This window comes from Colletes latitarsis, chromosome 12 (assembly GCF_051014445.1).
Source record: "Colletes latitarsis isolate SP2378_abdomen chromosome 12, iyColLati1, whole genome shotgun sequence".
Lineage (NCBI taxonomy): Eukaryota > Metazoa > Arthropoda > Insecta > Hymenoptera > Colletidae > Colletes > Colletes latitarsis.
The window spans coordinates 17,715,169-17,732,257 of NC_135145.1; the positions used below are offsets into that span (position 1 = coordinate 17,715,169).

General features: G+C 30.7%; 1 protein-coding gene across 2 annotated transcripts in view; it reads right to left on the reverse strand.

Annotated features, from left to right (window-relative positions):
• Mical (Molecule interacting with CasL) overlaps positions 1 to 17,089 on the reverse strand; it is a 223,137-nt gene that overhangs the window by 175,985 nt on the left and 30,063 nt on the right. The window contains exon 1 of one of the 2 annotated variants that reach the window (XM_076780081.1): positions 12,098 to 12,143. The exons of the other annotated variant lie outside the window; for it this stretch is intronic. The gene's annotated coding sequence lies outside the window, so the exon portion shown is untranslated. Of the gene's footprint in view, positions 1 to 12,097; positions 12,144 to 17,089 lie in introns of those variants that run through there. 2 annotated transcript variants of the gene reach the window in all.

Genomic DNA, 17,089 nt, shown 5'->3' on the forward strand with positions numbered 1-17,089 from the left:
TTTCCCGAGTGAAATTTCTATTAACGTTGACTTAGAATATTTTACGTATCTCCGTTCTCGTTTAAATTAGCAAAATTAACAAAATTGGCAAAATTATCAATACTGTAAGAGTAACGATCCTGTTGGGAATGTTTCTCATTTCTATGTTGGCAAACATGCACGTGTGGAAATATTTCTCTTTTCCATGTTGGCAAACATGGACGCCATCTTTTGTTTGAGTATAACAGTTGAAGTACAGTACAATGTATTCAACGATTCGTGTAATATTAAACATAACCTAAAAAGTACATGCGTTGTTTTTTATTGTTTAATTTTATAACCTCTGCTACAATTTTCTTGCAGAATATAGTTTGAATAATGTATGTGAAAAATTCTAAATTTCTTGATTCCATCAAATGTTTTAAGTTGCCAGAAATAGTAAATTTTATAACCTCCACTACAATTTTCTTGCAGAATATAGTTTGAATAACGTATATGAAAAATTCTAAATTTTTTGATTCCTTCAAATGTTTTAAGTTGACAGAAATAGTAAATTTTATAACCTCCGCTACAATTTTCTTGCAGAATATAGTTTGAATAATGTATGTGAAAAATTCTAAATTTCTTGATTCCATCAAATGTTTTAAGTTGCCAGAAATAGTAAATTTTATAACCTCCGCTACAATTTTCTTGCAGAATATAGTTTGAATAACGTATATGAAAAATTCTAAATTTTTTGATTCCTTCAAATGTTTTAAGTTGACAGAAATAGTAAATTTTATAACCTCCGCTGCAATTTTCTTGCAGAATATAGTTTGAATAATGTATGTGAAAAATTCTAAATTTCTTGTTTCCTTTAAATGTTTTAAGTTGACAGAGATAGTAAATTCTATAACCTTCGCTACAATTTTCTTGTAGAATATAGTTTGAATAATGTATGTGAAAAATTCTAAATTTCTTGTTTCCTTTAAATGTTTTAAGTTGACAGAGATAGTAAATTTTGAACACGTTTTAATCAAGACTGTACTTTTTAACTGGTTCCTATGATATCTAAAAATCTAAAACCAATTTAATGATTTGTTTCTTTCACGTATGATTGAAGGTAAATTTAAATCTGGTTTTAATAGTAATAAAACCGTTATTTTATCTCATTCTTCAATTAAACTACAGTTTTTAGATACTTTTTGTTTGTCATTATTACACCCAAGTGTACAAATTTATTAGTTTATGATATTATTAAACAAACTGGTACTTCAAATATGCTGCACTTCACTTAAATCACATTAAAAATCCTATAACCTCCGCTACAGATCCAAAACACAAAGTAGTCAATGGCTGTTATAAAGAAGTTATGGAAACTTCTCCTTAGTCACCCAATTTAAACGCGATAGAAACTGTACAGCGTGAAGTAAAAATTAGAATAACACAATATCATATTAGCAAGAAGCAGAACCTAAAAAAGTGTGTTGTTGACAAAATACACAAAAATTTCAAGCAATTATACTGAAAATCTCGTAAAATCGATAAGTAAGATTAAAAACTGCAGAAAATAATAGAAGACATCCAACCAAATATTACATATATATAACTATTAAGTTTTTGTGATATCATTCTACCACTAATTCAAATTTTGGCGCCTTACGCGTATCGCGGGAACCATTACGGTTAAGGTTAGGTTAGATCACATTAGCAATAAACAGAACCTAAAAAAGTGTGTTGTTGACAAAATACACAAAAATTTCAACACAATTATACTGAAAATCTCGTAAAATCGATAAGTAGGATTAAAAACTGTAGAAAATAGTAAAAGACATCCAACAAAATATTACATATATATAACTTTTAAGTTTTTGTAATATCATTCTACCGCTAATTCAAATTTTGGCGCCTTACACGTGTCGCGGGAACCGTTACAGTTAAAATTAGGTTAGATTACATTAGCAATAAACAGAACCTAAAAAAGTGTGTTATTGACAAGATACACAAAAATTTCAACACAATTTTACTGAAAATCTCGTAAAATTGATAAGTAGGATTAAAAGCTGTAGAAAATAGAAGGGGATAATCCAACAAAATATTAAATATATATAACTTTTAAGTTTTTGTGATATCATTCTACCGCTAATTCAAATGTTGGCGCCTTACGCGTATCGCGGGAACCGTTACGGTTAAGGTTAGGTTAGATCACATTAGCAATAAACAGAACTTAAAAAAGTATTGTTGACAAAATACACAAAAATTTCAACACAATTATACTGAAAATCTCGTAAAATCGATAAGTAGGATTAAAAACTGTAGAAAATAGAAGGGGACAATCCAACAAAATATTAAATATATATAACTATTAAGTTTTTGTGATATCATTCTACCACTAATTCAAATTTTGGCGCTCTACGCGTTTCGCGGGAACCGTTACGGTTAAGGTTAGGTTAGTTGTACATCAACCAGAGATGCCAGAAAAGCACCGAAGGTGCTTTCTCACACTATGCTAGATCACGCGTACGTGAGCTCGTGGAGTTTCGGAAAGTCGACAAAGGCAAACTGACACATGCCCTCTTTCTCGATTATTCCGAAGCTGCCCGAAGTAATTTCGGTCCGCCTCGTGGGAGGAGAGAGAGAAAGGCTCACATTTGCCTTCTCGCTCTTAACAACTGAAATCCGACCTCCCGTCAACGGCATACGATTTGGAATCTCGAGCCGTGATTTTCGACTGCCCAGGCATTTTTATTTTCCGACCTGTGTAGGCGCACATAAGCAAAGTACCCATAATGGAAAAAATATTTTGTAAAATTTATTTTACGGAAATACACGTTTTAAGACCCCCTGATCATATTTTAATTATTGAAAAAGAAAAAATTTTTTTTTATTATTCCCATGTATGAATATACATATGCATATTAATAATACGATTTTTCAAAATCAAAATTCTTTAAGATTGAAAATTAATAAATTAAAATGAGAGTCCACTCTTTGCCAGTATCGTGCACGTTGTGGCATTTTTCAATAAGAAGAGTTCTTATTTTTATAACATAAACAAAAAAGTAGAATTAATAGTTGCGGAAATTAATTAATAATGATTTTCCTCGATATATTTTGAGTTAACCGTATCAATTTGTTATGACGAACTAAATATTATATGTTTGATTTGGCTTAATTTTGCATAAAAAAATGATTGTATCGATCCAAAAAAATTAATAACGTGCACGATACCGTTCAATGGAAACCACGGGAAAGTGGTGGTCTCTTCCATCAGGAGGGAAATGTAAAAAATTGTTATTTAATTATGCAATGTGCAGTATTGAAATGTTTAAACTAATGTAATGAAAAAAGAGCTCGTAGATACATTAATTTTTGATTAATGTACATACGAGCAATAGTCACGAGATCCCCACCATCAAACCGTTTAAAAACAAAGGAATAGTGATCCCGTTTGCCAGTATGATACAAAGTATGGGTTGGATTTTAAATTTTAAAAGGACATAGTCGAATATTTTTAAAGGTACAAAACATAGCGTTTCATTTTAGAACAGTAACATGAGTTAGCAGGTACTATCATAAAACTGTTTTAGCCAGTTATATCCCTTTTTACCTGAAGTACCAGGTAAAAAGTACGAGGTACAAGTAAATCGAAATCCGAAAATCATTCACATTATATCAATGTAAATGAAGCGGTCTTTCCATCAGAGTTAAATAGAAAATTTTGTAATTTCTGTGAAAACAGAATTTTCATTAGATGTACGTGGTGTTTAAAATTTGTATGTTTTGACTGTTTTTACGAAAAATACCATCCAGATTCATGTACTTCATATATTGAAAATAACATATGTTAAATGTAATTGGTAAATTCAACTTTAAAAAAAAATATTCGAAGATCAGACAAAAATATAATGTCACATTTAGTGTACGATTAAAATATAATTAAAAAAAAAAAGATTTCTTTTAGCAGGGTCCGAACCTGCAGAGCAAAAGAAGCTCGAACTTACAGCCAAACACCACATCATTCACACCATACTACTTATTGGTGAATTTGGTTCTATTTTTGAAGATAAGTAGCTGTAATAACTTTAATAATATCTTGCAGTAAAACTTAACCCAAAACCGGGTACCATTCCAACTTTCCCTTGTTAGAACCGAGTTTTCAATTTGTTTTAGCGAAAATCCCAGCCGGTTAAGCTGCTTACTGCTGTTTTTAATTACCAAGCATTTATTTCTCAATTAACCCTTTGCGAGTACAACCATTTTGCACATTATTCTAAAACATTTGTGGTATTCGTTTTCAATGCGATTTAAGTAAGCATATACAGGGTGTTTGGCCACCTCTGGTAAAAATTTTAATGGGAGATTCTAGAGGCCAAAATAAGATGAAAATCAAGAATACTAATTTGTTGATGGAGATTTCGTTAAAAAATTATTAACGTTTAAAGTTTCGTCCGTACTGAATTTTTTTCTCGAAAGTGCGTAGGATTTCAGGGATATGTCTATTCACCAAAAATGATTGTAATTAACCCCCGCAACCGAAAATAATTTTTTCAGAATGATTTGAAATTTTTTTTTTTCGTCGAAAAATTTAGGCACCTACCCCCTGTCGATTTTTCTTAAAAATTCGTTTTTGATTTTTAGTAATTTTATTTAACGTCCTACAAAAAAGTTGTTTAATACTTTTTTGTAGGTACCCTTGAGCTCTGCTTCAGAATAAAGTTTCATTGAAATATATTCACTATTGTAGGAGTTATGCCTGTTTGAAAATTGGACCATTTTTATGGGGTTTTTTCCCATTTTGCGTGGTCAAGGACCAACTTTTCGAATATTTTTGCGATTTGTACATATTCTCCACCAAAATACGCGTAGTTTGCTTTTTTAAACATTAAAATCGTCCAATCCGTTCAGAAATTATGACGTTTTAAAGATTCGCATGAAAATTCGGGCAGACATTTCTGGTCAGAAATTAGATTTTCGGTAAGGAATTTTTTTCTCGGAAATGCGTAGGATTTCGGGGGTATGTGTAATGACCAAAAATGATTGCAATCGATTCTTGCTACCGAAAATAATTTTTTTAAAACGATTTGAAAAATTTTTTTCTCTGGCAAAAAGTTTCAACACTTACCCGATTTTTTGTCTCGAAAGTGAGTAGGATTTCAGGGATATGTCTATTTACCAAAAATGCTTATAATTGACCCCTGCAACCAAAAATAATTTTTCCAGAACGATTTGAAATTTTTGAATTTAATTGTTAATAACTTTTTAACGAAGCGTCCATCAATAAATTGATATTCTTGATTTTCGTCTTATTTTGGCCTCTAGAATCCCCCATTAAAATTTTTCCCAGAGGTGGTCAAACACCCTGTAATGTATACGATTTCATTTAAGTTTTTCTTTTCTAGAGAAGATAAAGAAAAAGTTTATTTAATTTTTTTTACATAAAATTGAATTCTTCCCAAGATTTATATGAAACACTTAAAAGATCTTTTATAAATTACGCCTATGTATCGGAACAACTATGAAACAAGAGATATAATCATTATTATCCATGGGCTGATTATAGTCAAAAACTAATCGGACTTTGAAATGAGAACATAAAACGTAAATATAAAGTTCTATTTAAATTCATTCAGCCATTTATACTCAATCGTATTAATAATATACGTATGTACACTCATACATAGGAATAATAAAAAAAAATTTCTTTTTTTTCAATAATTAAAATATGATCAGGGGGTCTTAAAACGTGCATTTCCGTAAAATAAATTTCACAAAATTTTTTTTCCATTATGGGTACTTTGCTTATGTGCGCCTACATAGGTCGGAAAATAAAAATGCCTGGGCAGTCGAGAATCATGGCTCGAGATTCCAAATCGTATGCCGTAGACGGGAGGTCGGATTTCAGTTGTTAAGAGCGAGAAGGCAAATGCGAGCCTTTCTCTCTCTCCTCCCACGAGGCGGACCGAAATGACTTCGGGCAGCTTCGGAATAATCGAGAAAGAGGGCATGTGTCAGTTTGCCTTTGTCGACTTTCCGAAACTCCACGAGCTCACGTGCGCGTGATCTGCCATGTGTGAGTATCGCACCGGGTGCTGAATCTGGCATCTATGACATCAACGATGCAAGAGCAGAACGTCATCGTAGTTAACAAATCTAGTGAAACAGAAAGAACACTACACCTAACAAACAGAAGTACAGTAGAATATTTTCTGTACAGGTTATGGCAGTTACTCGTTCATAAATACTATAAACAAGACTAGACAAAATATATAAACTCTAAACTCTAAACTCTAAACTCTGAGTATAGAGTCACTATATAAACAACACATTCCCACGTTTTATCTCGAGATTTGTAGAATTCGTTTGGCTTTCTATTACATAATATCGACGTCGATGGAATCGAATAGAAAGACTTTGTTCATGCTCAGAAACAATTTCTGATACTCCTCGGTTTAGAAGGCACGCACAACGTCGACTTTTCTCTCGCGTCGCGAGAATTACAAACGCAAGTAGGTGGAATGCGTGCAAGCATCGCGTCAGGGTAGGACGATGGTTACTCGTCATCGTTGGAATTATTATTGCAACGATCGCGAACAACCATCGGCCTCGCAACCGCCTCGACGGATCACATTAGACTAAACTACGGGCGTGGAAAAAAATAATTAGGGTCACGCAGCGTAATTCCGCGGTACGCGAAACCTTCCTGCAATTGGACGCGATGAATTTATGCGCGCTCCGCGATGCTTCCGCTCCAGCGAGCGTCCCGGCAGTAATTTTGTGAACCTCCTGAAACCGGAGATCGAAATGAGGTTCGTTCCGTCGCGTCGTTATTTTCGAACGGTGCATCGCTAGATGGAAACTAAATCAGGCGATCGTACAATCATTACAGAACACTGGGGCACTTGTCGATTTTTAGGTTATGAAAAACTCGCCTCTATACATTTCCATCTAATTTTTTCGATCGTAACTCTTCTTTTTTTTTCGTAAATTTGACGATTTTTTTTAACAATTTTCTAGTAACCAACTTTTGATATTTCTGTGACTGAACGCTCCTTTTTGTTTAGCTTTAGGTTAAGAAAAATTCGTCTCTACACATTCCCATCTAATTTTTTCGATAATAACTGTTTTATTTTTTTCGTCAATTTGACGATTTTTTTTTTAAATTTTCTAGTAGCCAACTTTTGATATTTTTGGTACTGAACGCTCTTTTTTGTTTAGTTTTAGGTTAAGAAAAATTCGTCTCCACACATTCCCATCCAATTTTTTCGATTATAACTGTTTTATTTTTTTCGTAAATTTGACGATTTTTTTTAAAAATTTTCTAGTAGCCAACTTTTGATATTTTTGGTACTGAACGCTCTTTTTTGTTTAGTTTTAGGTTAAGAAAAATTCGTCTCTACACATTCCCATCTAATTTTTTCGATGATATCTGTTTTATTTTTTTCGTAAATTTGACGATTTTTTTTAACAATTTTCTAGTAGCCAACTTTTGATATTTCTAGTACTGAACGCTTTTTTTTGGTTAGTTTTAGGTTAAGAAAAATTCGTCTCCACACATTCCCATCTAATTTTTTCTGATTATAACTTTTTCTACGTAAATTTGACGATTTTTTTTTAACGACTTTCTAGTAGCCAATTTTTGATATTTCTGTGACTGAACGCTCCTTTTTGTTTAGCTTTAGGTTAAGAAAAATTCGTCTCCACACATTCCCATCTAATTTTTTCGATCATAACTGTTTTATTTTTTTTCGTAAATTTGACGATTTTTTTTAACAATTTTCTAGTAGCCAACTTTTGATATTTCTGGTACTGAACGCTCTTTTTTGCTTAGTTTTAGGTTAAGAAAAATTCGTCTCTACACATTCCCATCTAATTTTTTCGATGATATCTGTTTTATTTTTTTCGTAAATTTGACGATTTTTTTTAACAATTTTCTAGTAGCCAACTTTTGATATTTCTAGTACTGAACGCTTTTTTTTGGTTAGCTTTAGGTTAAGAAAAATTCGTCTCCACACATTCCCATCTAATTTTTTCGATCATAACTGTTTTATTTTTTTCGTAAATTTGACGATTTTTTTTAACAATTTTCTAGTAGCCAACTTTTGATATTTCTGTGACTGAACGCTCCTTTTTGTTTAGTTTTAGGTTAAGAAAAATTCGTCTCCACACATTCCCATCTAATTTTTTCGATCGTAACTCTTTTTTTCGTAAATTTGAGGATTCTTTTTTTAACGACTTTCTAGTAGCCACCTTTTGATATTTCTGGTACTGAACGCTCTTTTTGGTTTAGTTTTAGGTTAAGAAAAATTCGTCTCTACACATTCCCATCTAATTTTTTCGATAATAACTGTTTTATTTTTTTCGTCAATTTGACGATTTTTTTTAACAATTTTCTAGTAGCCAACTTTTGATATTTCTGTGACTGAACGCTCTTTTTTGTTTAGCTTTAGGTTAAGAAAAATTCGTCTCCACACATTCCCATCCAATTTTTTCGATCGTAACTCTTCTTTTTTTTTCGTAAATTTGACGATTTCTTTTTAACAATTTTCTAATAGCCACCTTTTGATATTTCTAGTACTGAACGCTCTTTTTTGTTTACTTTTAGGTTAAGAAAAATTCGTCTCTACACATTCCCATCTAATTTTTTCAATATTAACTCTTTTTTTTCTTCCATAAATTTGACGATTTTTGTTAACAATTTTCTAGTAGCCAACTTTTGATATTTCTCTAACTGAACGCTCTTCTTTGTTTAGCTTTAATATGGTATGTATTTCATGCTCGTTCACAGTCTCTTCCCACGGCCCATTGCTATCACTTTACTATCTTTTTTACCAGACAAACACGAAGAGACTGCATCTTTCCAAATTTTAAGTATTGAAATTTGACGATAATAACATTTATTAAATTATTTATTATACACGGTGTTCGGCCACCCCTAGGAAAAATTTTAATGGGAGATTCTAGGGGCCAAAATAAGACAAAAATCAAGAATATCAATTTGTTGATTGAGGCTTCGTTAAAAAGTTATTAACGTTCAAAGTTAAGGCTGTAGAACGGCAATTTGTTCATCTATTTGAATTTTTTTCTCGAAAATGGGTAGGATTTTGGGGGTATGTCTAATGACCAAAAATGATTGTAATTGACCCCCACAACCGAAAATAATTTTTCCAAAACGATTTGTAATTTTTTTTTTCCGTCGAAAAATTTCACACATTCTCGAATTTTTTTCTAGAAAGTAGGTAGGATTACGGGGATATGACTGTTCACCAAAAATGATTGTAATTGCCCCATGCACCCAAAAGTATTTTTTTTAGAACGATTTGAACTTCTTTTTTTTTCGTCGAAAAATTTAGGAACTACCCCCTGACGATTCTTCTTAAAAATTCGTTTTTGATTTTTATTAATTTTGTTTGACGTCCTACAGAAAAGTTGTGTAATACTTTTTTTTAGATACCCATGAGCTCTACTTCAGAAAAAAGTTTCATTGAAATATATTCATTATTGTAGGAGTATTGGCTGTTTGAAAATTGGACTATTTTTATGTAGGTTTTCTCATTTTACGGTGTCAAAGAACAACTTCTTTAATATTGTTAGAATTTCTACATATTCTACACCAAAATACGCGTTGTTTGCCTTTTTAAACATTAAAATCGTCCAATCCGTTCAGGAGTTATGGTGTTTTAAAGATATACATGAAATTTCGAGGATTTATGCCCTAAAATTATATTTTCGGTAAGAAATTTTTTTCTCGAAAATGCGTAGGATATCGGGGGTATGTGTAATGACCAAAAATTATTGTAATTGACCCCTGCAACCAAAAATAATTTTTCCAAAACGATTTGAAATTTTTTTTTCAGTCGAAAAATTTCACACCTCGAATTTTTTTCTAGAAAATGCGTAGGAATTAGGGGGTATGTCTATTCACCAAAAATTATTGTAATTGTCCCCCCCAACCGAAAATAATTTTTTTAGCGTGATTTGAAATTTTTTAATTTAATTGTTAATAACTTTTTAACGAAGCCTTCATCAACAAATTGATATTCTTGATTTTCGTCTTATTTTGGCCTCTAGAATCCCCCATTAAAATTTTTCCCAGGAGTGGTCGAACACCTTGATTATATATTTTTATTTTTTTGATTATTAGATATATTTAATATAAATAATAAATGAGAAGTTTATAATTCATATATAAATAAAGAGTATAAATTTATATTTATATTAATTATAATTTTACATTCAAAACCTCCTATAATAACACTTATAATAAAATGAATTTTTTTAGAAAACTTAATTATTAATTATAATAATTTTTTTATTTTGGCATTTATTTTATTAATTTCGAGTGTATTAATAACATAAAATTATTTAAACTAATTTATAAATAATTTTTATCTTATTTTAATTATTAAATCATATTCTTATAAAAATAATGAAAATTGAAATTTTAAAAAATTATTTATTATATTATCTATTTTTATAGAAATCTATTATCGCGACAATAACGTTATTAATAATTAAATCCTTGACGTACGATTTGATTCCAAATAGTTTCTCAAACGGATACTATTTAATTTTGTTTATGAATATCTCGTTCATGTACAAATGTGTTTATTTTAATCTACGTCACATTTAATAATTATTAAATTTTTTAATTAAAATTATAAAATGTTTAACTTCTCTTTAAAAAAAAATTCAAGGTGTAAAATTTTTCGGTGAACAAAAAATTTCTCAAATCCTTCTAAAAAAATTATTTTCGGTTGCAGGGGTTAATTACAATTATTTTTGGTCATTACACATACCCCCGAAATCCTACGCATTTTCAAGAAAAAAAATTCCTTACCGAATATCTAATTAGGTGCCTTTTTGACGAAAAAAAAAATTTCAAATCGTTCTGGAAAAATTATTTTCGGTTATGAGGGTCAATTATAAACATTTTTGGTGAATAGACATACCCCCGAAATCCTATCCACTTTCTAGAAAAAATTTCAAAAAGGTGTGAAATTTTTCTCCGAAATTAAAATATTTCAAATCGTTCTGAAAAAAATATTGTTAGCTGTGGGGATGAATTACAATAATTTTTGGTGAATAGACATACCCCCGAAATCTTACCCACTTTCTAGAAAAAAATTCAAAAAGGTGTGAAATTTTTCGACGAAATTAAAATATTTCAAATCGTTCTGAAAAAAATATTGTTAGCTGTGGGGGTCAATTGCAATCATTTTTGGTGAGTAGACATATCCCCGAAATCTTGCGCATTTTCGAGAAAAAAATTCAAATAGATGGTCAAATTGCCGTTCTACAGCCGCATCTTCGAACGTTAATAACTTTTTAACGAAACCTCCATCAACAAATTGATATTCTTGATTTTCGTCTTATTTTGGCCTCTAGAATCCCCCATTAAAATTTTTCCCAGGGGTAGCAGAACACCCTGTATATGTAGTTTTAATTGTTTTGTAACAGTTACAATAAATAACCGTGTGTTAAACAACTCCTGCTTCCTTTTTCTTAACAAGAATAATTACTAGTAAAAGTATCAAGGTTTCGACGCCGAGAAGGTGAGTTATAATTAATACTCTCACTGTTACCTAAACTAAACAACAGTTTAGCGTGCTTAGATACATCATTTTCTATGCTACGGAGTATTGCAAATCTCACTTTCACATTTACTTTCCTTGTAGCTTCGTTCTGAAAGACTTTTTACATTAATGCTAAAAGATTAAATACGATTAACGATCTTCGTCCTTCTAATCAGAGAAACTTTGTCAGAATTTCTAGCTTACTGATGTAAACTTTTTCTTCAATGGATTCTCAAAGACTTAAAAAACTGAAGCATTTATGAATTAACATGTTCACTGTCATATCAAAACTGTATAATATTCTGCAAGACTAAAACTTTGATTTTAGACCCTAGGAAGCTACATAACCTAAAATTGGTTTCAGTACTTATTTTTTTAACCTTGCTCGAATGCCTTGGGAATTAATTTTTCTAGTATCATAGTGGTAAGGGAATATGATGAAAAATGGAAGCATACAGAATAAGGCACAAGTCTGTTAAGTTTGGTAATAAATCTGCACGACCTGTACACGCCCTCTATGAGTATATTCCTGGGTTAGGTTATGTTATACAAATTGCCCTTGCCTTTATTTTGATCTGAAGCATAATATGTATATGTTAACTGTGATAATTGGTTTCTTACATAGAGTCGATTATCTATAGAACACATATACTATGGTATGAACATGGCGAAGAAAATAAGTTGGTAACGAATGATAAATGTGAGGTTAGTAGTAATGGCGATATGCATGCAGCGCGTAAGAATATAGAGAATGTTATTCAGAGAGAATTATTATATTAACGATTACTTTACAATGCAACCCAATGTATCTAGAATATTTCACTAATATTCACCACGTTGATCACTATATTAATATTTAACATAAATTAAAAATTATAACTACATTTTTAAAGTTCCGACTGTACTGAATTTTTTTCTAGAAAGTGAGTAGGATTTCGGGGTTATGTCTATTCATCAAAAATTATTGTAATCGACCCCCGTAACCGAAAATAATTTTTCCAGAACGATTTGAAATTTTTTAATTTTGTCGAAAAATTTCACACCTTTTTGAATTTTTTTCTCGAAAGTGGGTAGGATTTCGAGGGTATGTCTATTCATCAAAAATTATTGTAATTGACCCCCATAACCGAAAATAATTTTTCCAGAACGATTTGAAATCTTTTTTTCGTCGAACTTTACCTCCCATCGATTTTCCTTAAAAATTCTTTTTTTATTTTTAGTAATTTTGTTTGACGGCCTTTAAAAAAATTGTCTAATACTTTTTTATAGGTACCTGCGAGCATTACTTCAGAAAAAAGTTTCATTGAAATATATTCGCTATAGTAGGAGTTATGGACGTTTGAAAATTGGACCATTTTTATGCGGTTTTTCTTATTTTGCGGATTCGAGGACCAACTTTTCGAATATTTTTACGATTTGTACATATTCTCCACTAAAATATGCGCTGTTTACATTTTGAAAAATTAAAATCCTCGAATCTGTTCAGAAGTTATGACGTTTTAAAGATTCACACGAAATTTCGGGGTGACATTTTTGGCCAAAAATGATATGTTTGGTAAGGAATTTTTTTCTCGAAAGTGGGTAGGATTTTGAGGATATGTCTATTCACCAAAAATTATTGTAATTGATCCCCGTAACCGAAAATAATTTTTCCAGAACGATTTGAAATTTTTTTTTTCGTTGAAAAATTTAGGCACCTACTCCCTTTGTCGATTTCTCTTAAATACTCGTTTTTCATTTTTAATAATTTTGTTTGGCGCCCTACAGAAAAGTTGTCTAATACTTTTTTGTAGGTATCCATGAGCACTACTGTAGAAAAAAGTTTCATTGAAATATATTCGCTATAGTAGAAGTTATGGACGTTTGAAAATTGGATCCATTTTTATGCGGTTTTTCTCATTTTGCGGATTCGAGGACCAACTTTTCGAATATTTTTACGATTTGTATATATTCTACACTAAAATATGCGTTGTTTGCATTTTGAAAAATTAAAATCCTCTAATTCGTTCAGGAGTTGTGACATTTTAAAAATTCGTATGAAATTTCAGGGATGCATTTCTGGCCTCACATTAGATTTTCGCTAAAGAATTTTTTTTCTCGAAAGTGCGTAAGATTTCGAGGGTATGTCTAATGACCAAAAATGATTGTTATTGACCTCTGCAACCGAAAATAATTTTTCCAGAATGATTTGAAATTTTTTTTTTCGTCGAAAAATTTAGGCACCTACTCCCTTTGTCGAATTTCTTCAAAATTCGTTTTTCATTTTTAGTAATTTTATTTGCCGTCCTACAAGAAAGTTGTGTAATACTTTTTTTTAGATACCCATGAGCTCTACTTTAGAAAAAAGTTTCATTGAAATATATTCGCTATAGTAGGAGTTATGGACGTTTGAAAATTGGACCCATTTTTATGCGGTTTTTCTCATTTTGCGGATTCGAGGACCAACTTTTCGAATATTTTTACGATTTATACATATTTTACACTAAAATATGCGTTGTTTGCATTTTGAAAAATTAAAATCCTCCAATTTGTTCAGAAGTTATGACGTTTTAAAGATTCACACGAAATTTCAGGGATGCATTTCTTCTGGCCTCACATTAGATTTTCGCTAAAGAATTTTTTTTCTCGAAAGTGCGTAAGATTTCGGGGTATATATATTCACCAAAAATGCTTGTAATTGACCCCTGTAATTAAATATAATTTTTTTAATATGATTTGAAATTTTTTAATTTCCTCGAAAAATTTCAGTACCTACTCGAATTTTTTTCTCGAAATTGGGTAGGATTTCAAGGGTATGTGTATTCATAAAAAATGATTGGAATTCAGCCCCAAAACCAAAAATAATTTTTCTCAGAATGATTTGAAATTTTCGAATTTAATTGTTAATAACTTTTTAACGAAGCCTCCATCGACAAATTGGTATTCTTGATTTTCGTCTTATTTTGGCCTGTAGAATCTCCCATTAAAATTTTTCCCAGGAGTGGTCAAACACCCTGTATAATTTAAAAATTGGAAAGTGTTGCCACCCTGTAATTTACGCGGCAAATTCGATTTCTGGTAGAAACTATGCAAAATTTTTGAAGCAAAAGTTAATAAAAAATCAATTATTTTGCATAACACTAATACGCATAGTATAGTTCACAGTATGAAATAGAAGAAATGAAATAAAAAAAGAATATAAAATATTTCACTAATATTCACCACGTTGATCACTGTATAACAGACTATATAATTTAAAAATTGGGAAGTGTCGCCACCTTGTAATTTACGCGGCAAATTTGATTTCTGGTAGAAACGATGCAAATTTTTCGAAGCAAAAGTTAATAAAAAATCATTTATTTTGCATAACTCTAATACGAATAGTATAGTTCACAGTATGAAATAGAAGAAATGAAATAAAAAAAGAATATAAAATATTTCACTAATATTCACCACGTTGATCACTGTATAACAGACTATATAATTTAAAAATTGGAAAGTGTTGCCACCCTGTAATTTACGCGGCAAATTCGATTTCTGGTAGAAACGATGCAAATTTTTCGACGGAAAAGTTAATAAAAAATCATTTATTTTGCATAACTCTAATACGCATAGTATAGTTCACAGTATGAAATAGAAGAAATGAAATAAAAAACAAATTTACGCGGCAAATTCGATTTCTGGTAGAAACAATGCAAATTTTTCGAAGCAAAAGTTAATAAAAAATTATTTCTTTTGGATAACTCTAATACGCATAGTATAGTTCACAGTATGAAATAGAAGAAATGAAATAAAAAAAGAATATAAAATATTTCACTAATATTCACCACGTTGATCACTGTATAACAGACTATATAATTTAAAAATTGGAAAGTGTCGCCACCCTGTAATTTACGCGGCAAATTCGATTTCTGGTAGAAACGATGCAAACTTTTCGAAGCAAACGTTAATAAAAAATTATTTCTTTTGCATAACTCTAATACGCATAGTATAGTTCACAGTATGAAATAGAAGAAATGAAATAAAAAAAGAATATAAAATATTTTACTAATATTCACCACGTTGATCACTGTATAACAGACTATATAATTTAAAAATTGGAAAGTGTCGCCACCCTGTAATTTACGCGGCAAATTCGATTTCTGGTAGAAACGATGCAAATTTTTCGAAGCAAAAGTTAATAAAAAATCATTTATTTTGCATAACTCTAATACGAATAGTATAGTTCACAGTATGAAATAGAAGAAATGAAATAAAAAAAGAATATAAAATATTTCACTAATATTCACCACATTGATCACTGTATAACAGACTATATAATTTAAAAATTGGGAAGTGTCGCCACCCTGTAATTTACGCGGCAAATTCGATTTCTGGTAGTAACGATGCAAATTTTTCGAAGCAAAAGTTAATAAAAAATCATTTATTTTGCATAACTCTCATACGCATAGTATAATTCACAGTATGAAATAGAAGAAATGCGAATTTCTTTCTAATTTGATATTGCTACGATAAATCTTCTCGGGGACTTTCGTTTTTACTCATTCAAAGACTTTCTATCGTACGTATAATTATTTCGGTTTCGACTCCGCGAATATCGACCCGATTTATCGAGCATTTTTCCCCTCGGCGTAGAAAGCGTAAAAAGCTTCGGTGGAATTCGATCCGCGAGTAGAAACGACGAACCGCCTCGTCACCGGGGACAAATTCAACGCAACAATTGGATCGTGGCTTCGATTATCGTCGCCAGGAGACGTTCTAGTTTCCTATGAAAACGTCTGTGGTTGCTTTCTCGTAATTTTCGAGTCGACCGAGCGCTCCCAATTTCCTTCGCCATCGTCCGTTATTCTAAGTTCGCGATTTCCACGGCCATCTTTCCGTAAGTTTCTTACGGGCACGCGTTCAGTTAACCTAACAATTGGAACAAATACAGTGGCTCGAAGTAAAACTTGTACATTTACAGTTTTATAATTTATGGAGACATTTATGGCGCAAGAAAGAAAATTTAAATAGAAGTAAAGTTAGTTTTAGTTAGTTTTATTTAGTTTTCTTCAAGATCATGTAAATTTAAACAGAAAATAAAAACAATATTTATGTACATTAAGTCATGACAAAACAAAATCCTAAAAATAATGGAATTTAATCTCAAAGTAAAACTTGTATTTGTAGAGCAAGAAAATATTTAAAGAGAAAATAAAGTTTTTTTTATTTAGTTTTCTCCAAGATCATATAAATTTAATAAAAATAACTAAAATTTAATTACATTGAGTCATGAAAAGACGAAGTCTTAAAAATTATGGAATCTAACCTCAAAGTAAAACTTGTACATTTACAGTTTTATAATTTATGAAGACATTTATGGCGCACGAAAGAAAATAGAAGTAAAGTTATTTTTATTTAGTTTTCTCCAAGGTCATGTAAATTTACGAAAAATAAAAACAATATTTATGTACATTAAGTCATGAAAAAGCAAAATCATAAAAATAATGGAATCTAACCTCAAAGTAAAACTTGTATTTGTAGCGCAAGAAAATATTTAAACAGGCAATAACGTTATTTTTATATAATTTTCTTCA